The sequence below is a fragment of the Gobius niger genome (genome assembly GCF_951799975.1).
Source record: "Gobius niger genome assembly, chromosome: 16".
Lineage (NCBI taxonomy): Eukaryota > Metazoa > Chordata > Actinopteri > Gobiiformes > Gobiidae > Gobius > Gobius niger.
The window spans coordinates 26,438,048-26,457,760 of record NC_136867.1 but is presented as its reverse complement, the minus strand read 5'-3'; the positions used below and the strand labels follow the sequence as shown (position 1 = coordinate 26,457,760).

The window sequence follows — 19,713 nt, the reverse complement described above, 5'->3', positions numbered from 1 at the left end:
GGTTCAGGTGGGAGTTAAGCGGTTAATGCTTTACACAACTTGAAATAGTGCCTTTATATATATTCTTATAGCATGTTAGCCTTTAGCTTCAAGACAAACTGTCAATCCTTTATGATCACAGGCGTCTCTGATCTGAACTCGTTACATCATGATTTGAACACAATAAATGATCATCCACCGGGACCTCACCGCCCACAACATCACCTTTAGAAAATATGATTCCAGGAAAATAACACAGACAGGAAGTCCAGGCGCTCACACCTTCAGGTCAGAGGAGCTAGCATAGCCACACCGTGCAACAAGCCAATAGAGGCGCTAAAGGAGGCACGGCCCGCGAGGGCCGTTCGATGCCGCTTGCGGCTTTAATTATTCTTTCTTTCTTTCTTCTTTCTTCTTTCTTCTGCTCTTTGAGCAGGAATTTGACCCCCTGAACATTGTCGAAAACTCACCAAACTTTGCCCAAAATTCAGATCCGGCGAAAAATTAATTAAAATGTGTGTTTCATATTGGGGAAAAAAAAAATGGCGCGACAGCGCCACCTACAAAAGTCAAAATACATTGCGCCAATGGGGGAGGGGCCGAAGTAAACTTTGTCGTAGAGCGACGAGATTCGGTACAGACGTTCGTCATGTGACGACAAAAAAAAAATATTATTGTGGCCACGCCCCCTGACAAACCGGAAGTCCGCCATATTGACAGGAAGCCCGGAGAATGCTGAGTCAGCGTTTTCGCTGACGTCGCCTTTTAACGAACTCCTCCTAGGGCGTTTCACCAAATGAGCTCAAAATCGCTCCAGCTCATCTCGAGATGTGGGGCATCAAAAGTTATCCAAATTTTTTTGCTATGTTTTACGGTTTGTTTGCGGCGAAGCCGCAATCTTTACGAAGTATTTTGCGATTCATCAAAAACTAAAAATCGCTCCCATTTGCGCAAACAAACTCCGATTAAAAATCGGAAATATACAATTTTTTGACCTTTCACCCCTGGACACAACAAATGTGAAAAAGTTACACTGGGCGCGATAGCGCCCCCTCCAGGTGCAGAAGAAAAATTGCATTATGGGAAAAAAATTAGTTTGTCGGAAATGGATGAAATTCGGCACAAAAATAGTTGATGGCATCCCGATCCAAAAAGCCAATGAGACCCATATCGTATTTTGTACGGTGTTGCCATGGTGAATCAAAATACATTGCGTCTCTGGAGGCGGGGCCAACGTCAACTTTGTCGCAGAGTGACGAGATTCGGTACAGATATTCGTCATGTGACGACAAACAAAAAATATTATTGTGGCCACGCCCCCTGACAAACCGGAAGTCCGCCATTTTGACTGGAAGTCTGGAGAATGCTGAGTCATGGTTTTCGCTGACGTCGCATTTTAACGAACTCCTCCTAGGGCGTTTGACAAAATGAGCTCAAAATCGCTCCAGCTCATTTCGAGATGTGGGGCATCAAAAGTTATCCACATTTTTTGGCTAAGTCTTACGGTTTGCTTGCGGCGAAGCCGCAATCTTTCCGAAGTATTTTGCGATTCATCAAAAACTAAAAATCGCTCCCATTTGCGCAAACAAACTCCGATTAAAAATCGGAAATATACAATTTTTTGACCTTTCACCCCTGGACACAACAAATGTGAAAAAGTTACACTGGGCGCGATAGCGCCCCCTCCAGGTGCAGAAGAAAAATTGCATTATGGGAAAAAAATTAGTTTGTCGGAAATGGATGAAATTCGGTACAAAAATAGTTGATGGCGTCCCGATCCAAAAAGCCAATGAGACGCCTATCATACTTTGTACGGTGTTGCCACGGTGACGTCCGGGGCCCCCCATGTTATTGTAATGGGGCTGACACATAAAGGTCACCTTATGCAACATTACAGCGCGTTAGCGCCCCCTGTCAGGAGCTTGTGGACAGTGGTCATGGAAGTACGGCCCGTCAGGGGCGCCTGATGCTACTTGTGAAATTAAAAAGATTACGGGCGCGCTAGCGCCCTCTGCAGGCTGGAGCCATTGTTCACATGGAGAGGCCAAAAATGTAGCTGAGATGTTTACGCACAAAGATTAATGGCACATCAGGACAATAAAATGCAGTTCGTTCACGCTGGCGCCTTAGGTACGGTTATATAGAGGCGCTAAAGGAGGCACGGCCCGCGAGGGCCGTTCGATGCCGCTTGCGGCTTTAATTCTTTCTTCTTTCTTCTTCCGTCTTCCGTCTTCTTTCTTCTGCTCTTTGAGCAGGAATTTGACCCCCTGAACATAGTCGAAAACTCACCAAACTTTGCCCAAAATTCAGGTCCGGTGAAAAATTAATTAAAATGTGTGTTTCATATTGGGGGAAAAAAAAATGGCGCGACAGCGCCACCTACAAAAGTGAAAATACATTACGCCAATGGGGGAGGGGCCGAAGTAAACTTTGTCGTAGAGCGACGAGATTCGGTACAGATATTCGTCATGTGACGACAAAAAAAAAATATTATTGTGGCCACGCCCCCTGACAAACCGGAAGTCCGCCATTTTGACAGGAAGTCCGGAGAATGCTGAGTCAGCGTTTTCGCTGACGTCGCATTTTAACGAACTCCTCCTAGGGCGTTTCACCAAATGAGCTCAAAATCGCTCCAGCTCATCTCGAGATGTGGGGCATCAAAAGTTATCCAAATTTTTTGGCTAACTTTTACGGTTTGTTTGCGGCGAAGCCGCAATCTTTCCGAAGTATTTTGAGATTCATCAAAAACTAAAAATCGCTCCCATTCGCACAAACAAACTCCGATTAAAAATCGGAAATATACATTTTTTTGACCTTTCACCCCTGGACACAACAAATGTGAAAAAGTTACACTGGGCGCGATAGCGCCCCCTCCAGGTGCAGAAGAAAAATTGCATTATGGGAAAAAAATTAGTTTGTCGGAAATGGATGAAATTCGGCACAGAAAAAGTTGATGGCATCCCGATCCAAAAAGCCAATGAGACCCATATCGTATTTTGTACGGTGTTGCCATGGTGAATCAAAATACATTGCGTCTCTGGAGGCGGGACCAACCGGGGCCAACGTCAACTTTGTCATAGAGCGACGAGATTCGGTACAGATATTCGTCATTTGACGACAAACAAAAAATATTATTGTGGCCACGCCCCCTGACAAACTGGAAGTCCGCCATTTTGACTGGAAACCTGGAGAATGCTGAGTCATGGTTTTCGCTGACGTCGCATTTTAACGAACTCCTCCTAGGGCGTTTGACAAAATGAGCTCAAAATCGCTCCAGCTCATCTCGAGATGTGGGGCATCAAAAGTTATCCAAATTTTTTGGCTACGTTTTACGGTTTGTTTGCGGCGAAGCCGCAATCTTTCCGAAGTATTTTGCGATTCATCAAAAACTAAAAATCGCTCCCATTCGCACAAACAAACTCCGATTAAAAATCGGAAATACACATTTTATTGACCTTTCACCCCTGGACACAGCAAGTGTGAAAAAGTGACACTGGGCGCGATAGCGCCCCCTCCAGGTGCAGAAGAAAAATTGCATTATGGGAAAAAAATTAGTTTGTCGGAAATGGATGAAATTCGGTACAAAAATAGTTGACGGCATCCCGATCCAAAAAGCCAATGAGACGCCTATCGTACTTTGTACGGTGTTGCCATGGTGACGTCCGGGGCCCCCCATGTTATTGTAATGGGGCTGACACATAAATGTCACATTATATAACATTACAGCGCGTTAGCGCCCTCTGTCAGGAGCTTGTGGACAGTGGACATGGAAGTACGGCCCGTCAGGGGCGTCTGATGCTAATTGTGAAATTAAAAAGATTACGGGCGCGCTAGCGCCCTCTGCAGGCTGGAGCTATTATTCACATGGAGAGGCTAAAAATGTTGTTTTGATGTTTACTGACAACGATTAATGGCACATCAGGGCAATAAAATGCACTGTGGCAACGCTGGCGCCCTTGGTAGGGTTGTGGCAACAGAGGCGCTAAAGGAGGCACGGCCCGCGAGGGCCGTTCGATGCCGCTTGCGGCTTTAATTAAGTCTTGTTTTGACTCGCTCTGTCTTGAGCACTATTTCACTCTGTCTTGAGCACTATTTTTAAGTCTTGTTTTGACTCACTCTGTATTGAGCACTATTTCGCACTGTCTTGAGCATTATTTTTCTTGCTCATTCACACAAAGTTACCTAACCTCTGTTTTGTCGCTCCTTCTCCTCTGGACATCAACATAAAATTAATCAATTACAGTAAAAGGCAAGAGTGTAGATAAAATACATTCAGTCATATGCACGGGCCACACTCTCCCATCATGATCTCGGTAAAAGATTATTGGTCAGGCCATGTAGTATCTGGCTGTTGAAATGGCACCTGTGTAATAGAGACAAAGATTTAAATGTAACTTTCTGAAGCAGCAGATGGTTTTCGTACACATCGCCCTCTCCGCCGGCTCCCCCTGAACCGCCACAGGAAGCGCGGCCCGGCGGGATCTTATCTAAAGCCGCAGAGCGAGCGCCGCAGCCTGGGTGATGGTGGCTGCAGTCGCCGCTTCTCCTTCAGCTTCAAGTCGGAGGCGAGGTCTAAGAATAGCCGCGCTGCAATTCCATACTGTGGCCTGTCGATGCACCGCGCTGCCTTCGCTGTCCTCTGGCAAACTCGGCACCGCAGAGCTCCAAGGAGGAAACGCGCGGGGAAATTATACCGCCGCTGTCGACCGGAAATAACGGGGCTCTCAAGAACGAGAGGAGAAAGGGAGGGAGGGGGAGGTAATTGGTCACGTTTATAGCACATTTATCAGTGAGGAGCTGCCAAGTAAAAGCTGTTACATCATTTTGAAAACATCCTGATTTGAGATTTATTCACATCAGACTGGTAGATGAAGTTATAACATGTTTGTAGAGGTCTAATCTAGAGTTATATCATTTACATAATACACGAGACGCAGAGAATTCGTTCTGTAGAGACAACGTTATGTCATTCGGAGCAATGGTGGGTCCTGAGATGATGCAAAACAATGTTACAGCTCAAATATATGATAAAACAGTGGAATTAATATGGAATAGATTAGCATTATTGTTCTGCTTTCTGGGTCTACCTGACACATAATGTAAGATAGGTCCAGAAAAAGCATTGTTATGGTGCCAGTATTTAACAGTCCTGGCTTTGACATGAAAGTATTGAAAAAAACTTCTCTCTTTAGACCCAAGTTCTGATGCTGTTGGTCCAGGGACAGGATTAAAGAAAGTGACTTTCAGCTCAAATACATATTTGCACCCCATTTATGCCAAATTTATTTGTTTCTTATTTTTTACACATTTCTTTCTTATTTTTTTTTTCCTAATTTTTGCCCATTTTCTATTACTAATATTTCCCCTATTTCCATAAATTGTCCCCTATTTTTCCCCCATTTTTTTTTTTTTTTTTTTACAGTTTTTTTCTTTATTTTGACCACAATTTCTCCCAAATTTTCACACATTGACATTGGAGATGAACCCGATACTGTAAATCTGCAGATCTTCCACACATTATTATTCTGTTTTCTGGTTCTAGATGACAGTTGAGTATTGGAAAAAGTACCGTTCAGGTATCAGTATCGAAAACAAAGTATCTTTAAAGCACTGATATAGAAAAAAATTTAACGGTGCTTCGAGACCTGTCGGATACCAAGGAGATCTTAAAGAGACATAACTCTGGGGCAACAGTGGCACAGATGGTAGAGCGGGTCATTTCGGGATCGGAAGGTCGTGGGTTCGAATCCCAGCTCCCACAAATGCACACTGTCAATTCACCCTACTTGAGTATGAATGAGAGAGTGAATGGGTGACTGGTTCCTTACTGTAAAGTGCTTTGGGCCTGATAAAGGTTTACCATTTATAACAGTGACGTCACAGTGACATCACAGTGAGGCCACCGCGACTGAGCTGTCACTTTGTTTGTTGTTGAGACAGGCGGCGCTCCTTAAAGCAGCACTATGTAACTTGCTCACCTTAATAAACCCTTTCCGTAGTCCCTCTGGGGTAATACATGTGTTATTGTGATGATTGAGGATCTCTCATCTCCCCCTGGTGTCTCTGGACAGAAAACCATAATTGCAACTTCGCTGCCACCGGGTCGGAGCCACCAATACACACTAATGGAATCACGAAGAAGAAGCTAACAGGCTAACGGGCAAAGCTAACTGCGGGCTAGCACCACTTACACTGCAAAAAGTATTTAACTAGATCAGTATAAACATCTCAATTTGAGCATAATAATCCAAATTTTAGTTGTTTTGACTAGTTAAGAAGTTCTTGGGCATTTGTCCTAGATTATTTCACTTGTTCTGAGAGGTTTCTGATTCGTTTCGATACATTTCGTCCTTATTTCAGGTTATTTTCTTTGCCAATGGGGTAAGAAAATTGGTCTTATCTCATTTGCAATTTTACTTTCTTATTTCAAGTGAGATTTACCTTAGAACTGGTCTGAAATGTCCTCAAACAAGCAAAGTAAACTTGGTCCGATCAGGAAAAGCGTCTAAATGAGTGAAAACCGCTCAGATCACGATACATTTCCTCAATTCAAGTCAATTAAGCCAATGCTTGATATTTAATTGTAATTGGATGCACAATATTTCTCTTGCCCTTTGTCTTTTCTGTCAGCGTAGTATTTTACTCTCACGGACAATTAATGAGTAAAAAAACGTAACATGCTACAAGTTACTTAGTTCTGCTTTAACAGATCTCGATCCACTTCATCCTACAGCTAGACTTGTTGCTCTCTGTGACATGACCATTATCCATGAGCTGGTTCTCCCTCCTGCAGTGTCTGATATGGCTGACTTTACCTTTCCTTGTTATCTTTGTCTGGTCGCTGCATGTTTGTGATGTTTCCTTTGCCATTAGCGGTCACTCCTCCGACCATTGTACTGTGTGAGGGAGTCATTTATAAAAGCTGAATGAACTGAACGTTTCATGAGCACAAACACTGCAGCTTGGTGTTGGTCGGCGGTGGTTAAAACGCTCATCGTGCTTGATTTCCACTTTACTCCTTGCCCCGCCCCCTCTCCTCCTCTCATTGGTCTAATCTTAGCTGTAGTAGCCACAGCTGTGAGCACCCAGAGCCAAAGACTCCTCGATTGACAGCCCCCCACAGACTCTCACAGGCTCTCGGACAGAGAAACAAAGGAAGTGATCCGTGTCTTCCGCTCTCAGAACGCAACAGGATCTGGTGACCTCGATGTGCAGGATTCATTCTGTTTCATGATTGGATTTTCTAATCTAGAGCAGTGTAAAAAAAACAACTTGAAATTAATTTCCTTTTTGTCTATTGATGTAAATGTTTTTTTGTGTGCTTAAATCTCTTTACCCCCACATGAACCAAGTACAGTTCGAGTTCGGCTTTACAAAAGTCTAAAAGCTTCTCGTTCGGAGTTCACAGCCTATTGGCCAGTGTGACGCCTCATTTGAAAGCTAAGACTTACAAAACTGATTGTGACTTTTTGTTCCATTGTCGTCACATTTTTGTCTCATTTTTTGTGTTTTCATCTCTCTTTTTGTAATATTTGTTGCTTTCTTCATGACTTTTTTCCCCTTGCTTTTTGACGCTTTATTCGTCGTGTTATTAATTAGTTCATTATTTGTCACGCACACATATATACGTATGCAGTATAACATGCAGTGAAATTTCCTTTTGTACCGTCCAGCTGCCACAACAACAACAACAACAACAACATAGACAGGACAATATTACTACGGGAGGAGGTGCTCGGAGTCAGATTTATGAAGCGGGATAGAAGCTTTTCCTCATCCTCTCAGTTGTCGTCTTGGGGAGCAGAGGGAACAGGTTATGATCAGGGTGGCTGGTGTCCCTCATGATCTTCTCGGCCCTGCTTCGGCATCTCTGAGTGTAAATGTCGTCCAGTTTAGGAAGACTGATCTTCAGGATCCTCTCTGCCGAGCGAGAGCCCCCCATCCACTCTGTGATGCTGTCAAGATGCTCTCAGTGGTGCAGCTGTAAACGTTTTTTAGGTGAGAGTCTTTAGTCTCTCAGTTGTCTGAGATGGTACAGGCGTTGGCGAACTAAAGAATTAGTATGTGTGTTGTCCAGCTCAGGTCCTGGGATATGTGCACTCCCAGATATTTAAAACTGTCCACTCTCTCCACTGGTGTTCCCTCGATGTTGATAAGATGGTAGTGCCTGCTCCTGTGAAAGTCCAAAGCATGAGCTGCTTTGTTTTGCTGATGTTGAGTTCCAGGTTGTTGTGTTGACACCATGTGATCTATGTCTGAGGCTGTCAGAGATCAGACCGATAACAGCTGTGTCATCTGCGAACTTGACGATAACAGTGAAGTGGACACGCTGTCATGAGTGTAAAGTGAGTAGAGTAGAGCACATAAAACACACCCTTGAGGGGCTCCAGTGTTGAGGATCAGGGGAGAGGAGATGTGATGAGCGCCCCGCACTACCTGCTGTCTGTCATTGAGGATACTCAGGAACCTTTTACAAATGGGCAGATGTAACCCCAGACTGCACAGTTTGGTGGCGAGCCGTGAGGGCACTCTCCTGTTGAAGAGAGTGAGGACTTTGTGGAGCAGGTGAGCTATTGCATCATCAATGGAACTATTGGGGCTGTAGGCAAACTGTAAATACAGAATAATCTCTGAGTTTTGATTTGCCTCCTGCTCTTGCACGATGCTTAAGAACATCTGGACAGAACCCGGGACCTTCTTGCTTCGCGGCGAGACCTTTAACCCCTCGAGCCTAAGTCCTTTTACCACATGCCGTTATCCGTGTGTCTCCGCCGACACGCTGCAGTCCGGCGTTTATCGCGTGAATTATGTTGTGTTGAAAGAGATTCTTTAACGTGCTCAGGTGAAAACAGGAGCGCCGTAAATCAGGCTAAAACAAGAGCGCGGCGTCAGGGCTGAACGGAGACGCATAAATCCACACGGAGACGAACGAGACCAGACGAATTCTTTCTATATTCGACCCACATTGTGTAATCAGAGGTTCATGGAGCTTCTCCCACGTGAACAAGGGACCGGACTTGGTTCTCAGCTATGACCTCTGTGACCTCGGGATCCACCGTCACCCATAAACAAACTTTATTCAAACCATAAAACACTCTGCAGTTGGAATCTGTTATAGGAAGATACACTTTTATGTATGACTGAGAGTGAATGGGCGACTGATTCCTTGATTTGCTTAAAAGCGTTCCATAAGTTGAGACCATTCGCCAAATGTTCCCTGGGAAATCTTCTCACCGCGATCCTCTTTTGGGTCCCAGCCCACCAGCTGAGCCTCTGTCAAATTGTGTCACTGAAGTTTTGACTTTTTGGTCCCTTCTTGTCTTTATTTTTTAGTATTATACGGCTCTTCACAACGTAAGTAGAACGCTCCATTGATTTGAACGAGATTTTCCAACGTTCTACCGGTGATAGAGGACCTCGGAAAAAAATAATGACCGCTGCCAATGGCAACGGAGTTTGTGCTTTCATATCACTCCACACATACGCAGTAGCGGACACTATAGAGAGGTTGGGGGAATCGCCCATGAAGTTAACATGAGTCCGACTTTCAACTTACCCAGAGATTCATCACCATTCCTCCAACTGCACCTTCAACTGAGTGGCTAGGCTAGCTGGTCATGATCGGGAAAATAAGTACCTTCAGGGCGAAACAAAACCCCTTCGCTTTGCGTCTGGGGCCGGTTCCCGATAATGACCTTATTTTCCTTATTTTCCCGATAATGACCAGCGTTCTATACATTATCCCTTATTTAAAGCAGTACAAAGTAACTCTTGCCCCTAGAGGCCATAAGCGCAACTGCAGGTGTCGTAGCAAGTTGCGATTTTTTAACTTATTGTCTGGGAGAGTAAATACTACGCTGACAGGAAAGGCAAAAGGAGAGGGGGATATTGTACATCCAATTATACAATGGAAATATTTTTTTTCACTCAAACTTGGCTGTTAATACTGTTTAAAGTGACGCTAGCCCGCAGTCATCTTTACCCGTTAGCCTCTTAGCTTCTTCTTCGTGATTCCATTAGTGTGTATTGGTGGCTCCGATCCGGTGGCAGTCAAGTTGCAAACATGGTTTTCTGGCCTGAGACACCAGGGGGAGATGAAAGACGCTCCAATCATCCCATAAACACTTGTATCACCCCCACAGGGACTACGGAACGGATTTATTACTTAGTACTGCTTTAATCTGCGAAAATGTTCATAAATTTAGTCATGTACTCTTTTTAACCTAGTTTTAGTCCAGTTAGTCAAATATTACTTTTGACAACAGTTGTGACAAAGCACTGGGTCATTGGGTCAAACCACTGAGCCACTGTCGCTCCACTTTTTGGGAGAAAACTAAATGTTTCTGCGTCTCCATGGGGACTAATTACTTACTAAATGAAGTGACTAACTGTGTAGTTTAGTCATCTATAAACATAACCTGAAATGTGACTCTAAGATCAGTTTCGCAATTCCTATTCTAGTTTGCTTTCACTTGGTTATGAAACCGGAGCACCTGCACTAGAGGGAGAATTGAGAGATCCGAACAGAAAGGCTCTGTTTGGTCAGAGAATCGAACTTGCTGCTAAACAAGTCGTCGTAGTTTCTTTGGGTTTCTCCATATTGTGTCTTCAGAGTCCTGACCAAACCCCGTCCTTCCCAAACCCTGTCCTGACCAAACCCCGTCCCTCACACGGCCCCCCCTCGCTGCTGCGCGTGCCCTCAGATGCCGTAAGTCTGAGTGCGGAGGTGCACGCGGTCTGTGCGGAGGCGGGTTTCAGCTGCTCGCCGCTCGTGTTTGTCAGGGTGGCGGCGCTCGCGGCCTCTTCGTCACGACTCGCTCATTCACAAACGCTCGCCGCTTCAGAGACGGGAGAGAGGAGCCTCTTCATTCAAATCCCTCTCAAAAGCAACGGCCGCTCAGAGGAAATGTGATGCTATGTGCAAGGAGAGCGGCCATTTTTGACTCTCCTTGGGTTCGATGGACCACGAGTTCTCCTTCTGAAGCTTCTTCTTGATCTCATTGTCAAAATGTACAACTGGTTACAACATAAAAGTGTATTAATAGCACTTGCATAAACCTTAACCTCGGTCACATTTGATGATAAATTGCTTTAAAGGTGCATTATGCAACTTTTTATAAATAAATAAAGTTGATACAGTGGGGAAAAAAAGTATTTGGTCAGTTTCACATAGACATTCTATTGGATTTTGGCCAAACACTTTTTCCCCCCACTGTATTTGTATGTATTTTACCTTGTAGTGACTCTGGCTGTATGAGTGGTCAGCATCGACCCCTTTACTTTCCATCAGTGGTATCACAATTGATCCTGGAGCGTTGTAGAGACCACTGTGATGGAAAGTAAAGGCACCGTGCTGACCACTCATACAGCCAGAGTCACTACAAGGTAAAATACATACAAATATCAACTTTTTTTTCCACATAAAAAATTGCATAATGCCCCTTTAAAGCCACACTGCATAACATTTCACCCAATGAATAGAATAGGATTGAAGCACTTAACAGGGAGCGGGACGTCTCCAGCTCGTCTCCATGGAAACGTCGACTAAAGGCAACGAAATATTTGAATGAGGTCCTCGTTCAAATCCAGTTTTTGATTAACAACAGCACAAATAGCATTATGTGTGTCGGGCTACTCAGGAGCATGTTTTGTATTGATGGGAACAACATAATCCAAAATGTAACACAGTGTGCCTTTAATTAAAGGTACACTGTGTTACATTTTTGGACTATACTGTTGCCATCAGTACAAAACATGCTCCTAATGACCAACTCAACACAGAAAATGCTATTTCTTCAGTGAGAATCAAAGAATGGATTTGGATGGGAACCTAACCTGTTTAAATCTCAAATTCTGCTGACTTTAGTCGACATCTCGACTGGAAACGAGCTGGAGACGTACCCACCTCCGTTTTTTTTAAAGTATTTTTCAATGCTGAAAATATCTGTCATAAAATAAAAGCTTGTATTTCAATTTTAGTTTGCATCTGGGTTTATAGTGCAATTTATTGCCATTTCAATGCTCAAATACATCAGTGATGCCAGTATCGAGTTACTTCGACTAATGAGTAATCTAATGGATTACTTTTTCCAGACCAGTGACCAGAAGTTACTTTTCCAAGTCTCTGAGTTATTCTGTCATTTTCCTTTGGAAAAATATGACTTCTTGTTTCTTGCATCTCATGGAGTGACGTGAAGTACATGAAAAGTCACATTTTCAGCCTGAAGACGACTCTCGACATAAATGTAAACAACAGTAGAGGAGAGAGAGATGGAAATACGTCACTTTTCTGAATCTATGGCAGCTTTGTTGATGTTGCTGTTAAAATCAATAACGCGAGTTTTGGTAAAACCAGTTGTCATTTGCATTTTGAGGCATGGAAGGTGTTGGCAGCTGATTAATGTAACTAATAAAGTAGTTTGTAATCTATTTTAGTTACTTCTAAAATCCAGTAATCCGTAAAGTAGCTCATGAGAAATCAGTATCAGATTACTTTTTCAAGTCCTCTGTGGCGACACTGGTTACTATTGTCCAGTAAGTGTAGTTTTGATGCCATGTTTTGCTCTAAGTGACAGAAATGGTTTAGTAAAGTATCTCATGTTGCAGTTTTGTCTTAAAGTTGGTGAAATGACCCCGGTGCTGTACACTTCTGCCCCTGCAGTTTGCTTCTCCTCCTCGTCTCCCCCTTTACTCTCGAACAGCTGCTTCACACAGACAGAGGAGAGAGAGCGAGCGCGCGCGAGTGAGCGAGCGAGCGGGCGCTGCGAAAGTGCCCGCAACCGTGGTCCGTCGCGCAGACCCCTCCCGCGGGCCCCTCTTGCTATTTTTGTGCCTGGATCCGCGCGTCACGCCTGGGTATTTTCTCTGGTGACTCGCTCGCATCAATAGGTCCTTCTAATGTCCACCTCCTCCACAGCAGCAGCAGCAGCAGCAGCGGCGGCGGCAACACCGACACCTCCTCCTCCTCCTCCTCCTCCTCCAGCTCCTCCACTGCCGCCGCACCGAAATGGGACTAAACCCCGCTGATTCACCCCCGTGTTGTCATTCTGCAGGAGCGGAGCGGGGCATGGGGAGCGGGCTGCGCGAGGAATGTCCCGTATGAGCGCGGACATGGCCAGCAGCGGGACCTCTCAATTATCAGGTATTGCGTTTCATTTGTATAAGCCCGCCTGATATAGGATTTCAGTAGTGTTGCACGCTGGAAAAAAATGGCCACTCTTCTTCTTCTTTTATTTTTTTTGTTTTGTTTTTTCCCTTCATGTCACACCGAGGAATGATGAGCCTGTTTGTGAAGCGAGACGGTTTGAACTTGCAATGATGTAATGGCTCATAAGAACAGAAGAGGAACCGGGTTACGTTGAATTAGCGGAGGGATTTTTGCGCGTCCCCCCCCCCCCATCTCCCCTCCATCCACTATCTGCCACCCACCTGCCTCCTGTCCGCGGCGCGTCACACCGCAGCTGAAAAATCGCTCTTGTCAATGAGGGGGGGAAACAAACCCCACCGCCCCCTCGCTTTTGAACGTGACCATTCGTAGAGGCAAAGAGGGGGCATCTCGGTTCTCGCTGAGAGGCAGGGGATGAGGAGGAGCGGAGGGGCTTTGACCTTGGGCTCTCCCGTGTGTGCGAGCACTAAACCGGGGCCCGATCGCAGACACCCCCCCTCCCCTCCCCGCGTCCACCCCCGAAAGGATCTCCCCATGTAGTTTGCATTCAGGAGCATGCGACTGCGGGGGATTCTCAAAGTGGGGTGCGGGGGATGACCGTTCTGGTGCTGGTGCAAGGGATTCCTTTAGGAAGAGACGGGCTCGCGCTGCAGACGGAGGGCTTTATTTGGCGGAGGGGGGGAAAAAATGGAATTGCAATCGACGTTTGTCCTCCCCGTCCCACATATTTAGATAATGGCCCACCTTTTGAATAATGTTAGATTAGCATAGGGAATAATTAGCTGTGTTTTCGAGTTAAGGATTCGTGCCAAAATAAAGCACTAAAAGCATTAGAGATGTTTAGAGTTTGGCATTAAATCCACATTTCTCGATCTTTTATGTTCTAAACACATAACAATTACATAAAGTATGGCCCAAAGCACATTCAGCTGCATGTTCTGATGACATTCTCAGTATTCATTTATGTCCGTTCCGTTTTGCCCAATTTGTCGAATATCTACATGTGACTCCATCCCTGTGCTTAATCTAATGTTCAATGCAGAGATTTGTTGCATTTGAGGCATTAAAGAAACCTTAATTTGGCCTAAAATGTACAATATCATGTCCTAAGTTTACAGATTAGAATATGTTGTGACCTGTTTCTATCTGTATGTGTGATTTTGGGCCAAAATAGCAAAGTTAACGCTTCATTTCACTGATATTCATTTAATCTAAGTCTCAATTCCTCATGCCTGTCCCTCCATATTAGATAAAGCAGAGGAACATTTGGATATTCGACACACTGGAACAAATAATGTTTGGTTATTGCCTACAATGCTCAATGCTCAACCACCAGGGGCTGCTGCAGCACCCTCAGCGCCCTGGGTTCCCATGGCCTCGAAGAAGGGCCAAAGTAAGGTTAACATTAGGTCAACCTTAACCTAATGTTGACCTAATGTTTTAAGTTAAGGTTAAAGAGACTGCACAGAGTTTAAAAATCTTAAAATTATGTATTTTCCTCCCTCTACATGTTCCAGCCATGTCCTAAGGTGTAGAATGTGTTACTTCAGGTCCGAATCGCCGTCATGCACGAGCTTAATATAGAAGGTGCAGTTACACGTATGACCTGAGGTGGCAGTAGTGAGTATAAAATGGCTAACTTTTAAGTTAAACTTTGTTAATCCTGTAGGGAAAGTGTGTCTCTGTATTTGAGCCGTCCTCGATGCCACTGGGGCGACCTGTAGGAGCCGTGGGCGGCCAGTGTAGACCCGCGCCCGGGGGCCCAACTCCAGATGTGGAACCAGGCTAATGGTCAGAACCACCTGACTGGAGGATTAGCATTGTCAATGGGATAGAACAAAAGCTTTGAATTAGTGAAATAAGATTCTGACTTCAATCATTTGCATGTCCTCTAATGCTAACTCTCTTTCAACAACAGCAGTTAATAGATTTCCTTTTGTGTCAAAACCTCTAAGATTTCTCGGATTCCTGGTGCATTCTGTAACGATAAACTATTTAGAGAGATTTTAGAGAGTTATCGTTCTTTCACAAGGACACTGCAGTGATTTCGATGTGTTTTCCTGCAGTGACCCGTCAGCTGAAGTTCTTCCATAGCTGTGGCTAATATTCCTCCATGTTAGTCTAGTCTAAAGGTTAGTTCTGATCTGAAACCACAGAGCGAAACCCCCACTCAGACACAGGCGGAACATGCGAACATCAAAACCAGGGAGCTTTGTGCAGCGAGGCCGACTGCCGAGACGTCAAAGAGGCGCAGGAATAGGAAATACATGCAGCTTTAGTTTTGCGCGGGCGGCGTGCTTTACAGAGTCACCTTGAATGCCTGTGTTTTTTGGACCTGTAGGAGGAGGAGGAGGAGAGAGAGAGCGCGATGGAGCGGTGAGGAGCATGTCCTAATTAAAGCGAACTCAAAGGGTCTGAACCAGATCTTTTGCACAAAACTGTTCAGGGAGGAGCCACTTCTGACTGACAGAGAGTCGTCCTGGCTTTGTCGGAGGACGGTCCTGGTTTGACCCCGGTCTGCAGCTCGTTCTGTCCAGATTCAGGCCTAGTTTAGTCATGGCTCTGTCCTTGTTTGACCCTGGCTCAGAGACATTGCGATGACTGATGAGTGTGGACGGTAGATTTATGTTAAAACTGCTTTTTTATTGTCCTGACTAATTCGTTCTTCGTTAAGTCTTGATTTCGTCTTTTTGTTGGAGATTAAATTGTTATTAACCCCTTAACTCCCACCTGAACCGAGCACATTTTCTCCAGCTTTACCCCAATCCAAAAGCTTCTGGAAAAAAGGTGTGAAAATAGCAACAAAACTGAGACGAAAACAGAAAAATGGACAAAAAATGGACAGAAAATTGACAAAAAAGTGATAAGAATTTGACCAAAAAAATGCGAATAATTTGACGAAAAAGTGACAAAAAAATGGACCAAAAAAAATCGAAAAAGTGATGAGAAAAAATCTGATGCTGTGAGGAAAAAGATCAATTTAGTTTTGTAGATCTTAGCTTTCAAATGAGGTGTTACACTGGCCTACAGGATTTGGGTAAAGCTGAACTGGAGAAAATGCTCTCGGTTCAGGCGGGAGTTAAGAGGTTAAATCCTAGTTTGTATCCGGTTCTAAACTCTGCCATGGTTTCCAGTAAAGGATGGAAATGAGTTTTGTCCTGATTTAGTATATTGTAAACTGAGATATATATGAAAAACACTGCATCTTATTCTAAAACATTTGAATCAATTTCATGAATTTGCATCTAGCATTTCTGTGAAAGTGACACTGAAAAGGGACAAGTTGTGAAATGTGATATGACGATAAACTGGTCCCTGTGAAGAACAGAGACGCCACAAAAAGGGCCTTTAACTCTTTTTTGCTTTGTTGTTTTTTTAATTACGAATCCAGACACTCAAATACACCTCATGTGGGATTTTGGTCGCTCTGTGATGAACAGAAGTGAAATAAATGACGTTCAAAAACTTGGGAAAAGTCATGATCTGGACATTTTATATGTTTTATTGCGTTTCTTTTCGGGTTTTTTAGTCCACCCGGGCGTGGCATTTGACAAAACAGAGCGGCTTCCCATGGACAGATCAAAACAGTTGAGATTTTAACATTTCTCTGAGATTTTAAATGATAAAATTGATCCAAGGACGACTGAGAAACATCCTGTTAAAGTCTTCAGTCCGAGAACCAGGCTGTTTTATGTTGTTGTTGAAAGTTGACTTGTAACAGAAATATTTAGGCATTTGCCTCTTTCCATAACGTTAGTGTCTGTCCAGAGAGGAGACAGGAGGAGAGAGGAGTTAATCAGAAAGGAGAGTGTTTCATAAACCCCCCCGTTATCTCCGAATGTAGAAAAAAATCAGTGATTTTGATCAAAACTAGTCTCTGTTTAGCTTTGGATTTCTCAGGAACCGAGGCACGAAGAATGAAACTGTTTTTACCTACGGAGAGCTTAGCCTTTCAGCATGTTTCCATAGCTATTTATCACATTATTATGCAAAATCAACTTTTTTAAGCTTTTTACATGCTACAATGTTCTCTCATCAAAAACAGACCTGGAGTTGTCTTTCCAGCCATTTGCACATCTTTGATTAATCTTTGAATCTTCACCAGTGGCTGTTAGGATCGCAGCTTCACAGTGCGGCCCAGGAGTTTTATTATTTAATCCTGTGTGATTTCTGTAAATTAATTTCAACAGCTCAAACTAAACTAAATTAAACAAACCTGGCCCACACATCTCCAGACTTGTAGCTCACCTCGCAGAGCTCCAGCTTAGAGACCAAAAGGTTCTTGGATCGATTCCACATGAGCCGCTACACACATGGCCTGACACCACAGTCAGCTTTGAGTTATGCAAATGAAAAATACATCACTTATGCACTTTGCCTTTTTTTCTGTCCACTTACTCACGCAGGCACTCCTGAGTTATCTCTGCTGGACTGCACCTACTTAAACTAAGAGAGAAGTCAGAGAATTCAACTTAACTCTGCTCTGAGGGAGTGCATCTCCCTGCTACAGCGCAATGCAACAGTTCTTCAGTCATTATTTGATTGATTTACATGACAAAAAGCACGTCATGTCATGTGGAAGTTTATTATACGCAGTTAAAGCCTTTGTCTCTGTAACGGCACAACTTTGAGAGTCCATTATTAATAGATCTTTTTTTTGGTGGCCCAAAAGTACCACAGCCCACCGGGAAATGACCCGACTCTCCCAGCACGCCTTTGTTGTAGAAAAAACACTCGCCATAAATTTACAACAGCCACATCAGCTGAGTTTTATTTATTTTTCATTCTCTTTATTGAAACAGCTGCACAGCGAAGGGGAGCAAGAGGAGTGGGGGTGGGAGAGGCTTATGGTAAATCACTTGGAGAATCAGGAAACTACTGGATATTTTGTTTCAGCTGTTTTAGATCTATACATGCTTTTCAGTCATGTGACTTTTGTTGTTATGGCGGCCATTTTGAATACCGAAGTAGAATTATGCAGTACTACAACATGTAAGAATATCTCTACTCAGGGATAACAGTAGAGATAACAGTAAAAACACAGCCCTAGAGACGCATGTTTATGTGAAGAAACCAGTGTTTAAGCTGCTAAAGATGCTAGCATGCTACCGGTTAGCATTTAGCTTCAACAGCTCAGCTCCGACCTCTCCAAGAGAAAGCCCTGAACCACACGCCAAACATTTAGCCTTGGAAACAACATGTGACAGAGGTCAGAGCTGTTACTGTAGTATTTGCTCAGTGTTTATAGATGTGAGCCACAAATGTGTTTATCGTGTTGAAGCCACTGAGAGTTGATTGACAGTTGATAACCGGTAGCATGCTAACGTCTTGAGCAGCTTGAACACTGACTCAGACTGAGACTCAGTTGACATGACAAACTGTAAAAATCACAGGTTAAAGGTTTTCTCTCTGATGGGTTATTTTAGTCTGAGAAGTGAAGCAGATCTTTAGTAAATCCTGCTGTAGCTCGACAGACAGAGCTGCTAAGTCTGTGCCACATTTTCTGGTTTTATCACATAAACGTGTTTTTACTGTTATCTAATTGAGCAATGATTACGAGTTCATAAAAAAAATACTTCATCCCGAGGGTTTTTTGGGGTCAGTGCACAATTTAACATTGACCAAAAGGAAATATGAATTGTACCAGGTTATAGCAAAAATGCTAATTTCCACCTGTAGTGATGTTACAGTACAAAAACTGATTTGAAATGTAGATGAATATTCCGTGACCATGGATTTATTATACATTTTAACATCATCATACATTTAATTTAGATACATTTGAAACATTAAAACATTTTCTACCAGTCCTTTTTCTAGGTGAGCGGCCGCTCCCTCATGACGTCGTAACAGATCATGAGCAAGTTTGATTTTCTAGAAGCCATTTTTTAGTCAAATGCCCAAATCTTTTGAATGTCGTACATGCAATAATCTCTGTGGGCAGTTTGTTCCACTGACCTTTTGCGATTACAGAGAAGGCAGATTTAGCGAAGGCACTTTTACATTTTTTGATTGCTGCATTCACCTCTAGAAGTAGATCGAGTAATTTGAGTCATTTTCTATCCAACAAAGTGCAACGGTGCAGCCTTCTGGGTTTGCCCCTGTTTCAAAGCGTGGTGTCCTGCACTGATCAGCTCCTCCTCCTCCCTCTTCCTCCTGCGCAGCTCCCTCCGCTCCAGTCTTTCACCATCTTCTGGGAAAAGCTTAGCAGGTCATCTGTTTTATTCTCCAGTGAACGTCCATTTAGCCGGAACAATAGTAAGGACAGAAGTGTGGCTTAGCTGTGAGTCTTTCCCGGATACCTCCGCCTTTGTCCCTTCCTTGGTTCCCATTGTGCTGCAGGTGTTTGGGGCTCTTGGTGCCTCTTCAGTGTTTCAGAAGAGGGATTGTGTAGGTCTCAAATGTCTTTAGCTCATAAGCTAGCTGTTAAAAAAAAAAAATACGAAAAAATAATTATGCTTGAGACTTAGACTTACTCATACTATATAATATAATATAGATAATTGATGTAGTTTAAGCTAAATTAATATATAAAATAAAGTAAAACTGGAGTTTCATATAAAACTAAT

General features: G+C 43.7%; 1 protein-coding gene across 5 annotated transcripts in view; it reads left to right on the top strand.

The window, feature by feature from the left end:
* hivep2b (HIVEP zinc finger 2b) overlaps positions 1 to 19,713 on the top strand; it is a 60,744-nt gene that overhangs the window by 22,578 nt on the left and 18,453 nt on the right. Inside the window, exon 2 of one of the 5 annotated variants that reach the window (XM_079573354.1) lies at positions 13,032 to 13,120. The gene's annotated coding sequence lies outside the window, so the exon portion shown is untranslated. Of the gene's footprint in view, positions 1 to 12,770; positions 13,121 to 19,713 lie in introns of those variants that run through there. The other 4 variants (XM_079573352.1, XM_079573353.1, XM_079573351.1 and 1 more) reach the window with 4 other exon arrangements.